This window comes from Canis lupus, chromosome X (genome assembly GCF_048164855.1).
Source record: "Canis lupus baileyi chromosome X, mCanLup2.hap1, whole genome shotgun sequence".
NCBI classification, from domain to species: domain Eukaryota; kingdom Metazoa; phylum Chordata; class Mammalia; order Carnivora; family Canidae; genus Canis; species Canis lupus.
This window is the reverse complement of record NC_132876.1, coordinates 124429487-124430665: the sequence shown is the minus strand read 5'-3', so window position 1 is coordinate 124430665 and position 1179 is coordinate 124429487.

The following is a 1179-nucleotide window of genomic DNA, read 5'->3' as shown; positions in this document are numbered from 1 at the left end:
CACCGCCTGATGTGAACTATGTCCCCTCCCCACGCGCGGCTTCCTGACGCCCGACACAGACCGAGCTGCGCACCGCCACCCCCACGCGGCGCCCGTGGCGATGCTCACGTGTCTGTGGAAACTGATTCGTCATCTCTAACGCGGGTGGAAAGCCAGCTGAAAGCTGTTTTCCAGAAATTTGCCCTAAAAACGATGGTGCGGGCTGCGGAGGCCCCGCGAGCGCGGACGCGGGTTTGCATTGCTCGCGGTCAAGAACCCGGGTCACGCCCGCGGCAGCCAAATGCAGGCGGGACGGGGATGCGGCCCCTGCAGGTGCGCGCGGGAGGGGATGCGGCCGCTGCAGGTGCGCGCGGGACGGGGATGAGGCCCCTGCAGGTGCGCGCAGGAGGGGATGAGGCCGCTGCAGGTGCGCGCGGGAGGGGATGCGGCCGCTGCAGGTGCGCGCGGGACGGGGATGAGGCCGCTGCAGGTGCACGCGGGAGGGGATGAGGCCGTTGCAGGTGCGGGCGGGAGGGGATGCGGCCCCTGCAGGTGCGCGCGGGAGGGGATGAGGCCCCTGCAGGTGCGCGCGGGAGGGGATGCGTCCCCTGCAGGTGCGCGCGGGAGGGGATGAGGCCCCTGCAGGTGCGCGCGGGACGGGGATGAGGCCCCTGCAGGTGCGCGCGGGAGGGGATGCGGCCCCTGCAGGTGCGCGCGGGAGGGGATGAGGCCCCTGCAGGTGCGCGCGGGACGGGGATGAGGCCCCTGCAGGTGCGCGCGGGACGGGGATGAGGCCCCTGCAGGTGCGCGCGGGACGGGGATGAGGCCCCTGCAGGTGCGCGCGGGACGGGGATGAGGCCCCTGCAGGTGCGCGCGGGACGGGGATGAGGCCCCTGCAGGTGCGCGCGGGACGGGGATGAGGCCCCTGCGGGTGCGCGCGGGACGGGGATGAGGCCCCTGCAGGTGCGCGCGGGACGGGGACGAGGCCCCTGCGGGTGCGCGCGGGGACCTGTGCGCCGCACGGCAGGGGTGGTTATCTGCAGGCTGGACGCACTTTCATCTCCTGCTTATCTGTACTTCTGACTGGGGATGGGCAGGAATTAATTTCATAGTGACGCCGGGGTGCGTTTCTGTAAAGAAGAAAAAAGTCAGGTGTTAGGAGCACGTTGTGATGTGAAATGACCATCTTCTCGCGGCTCC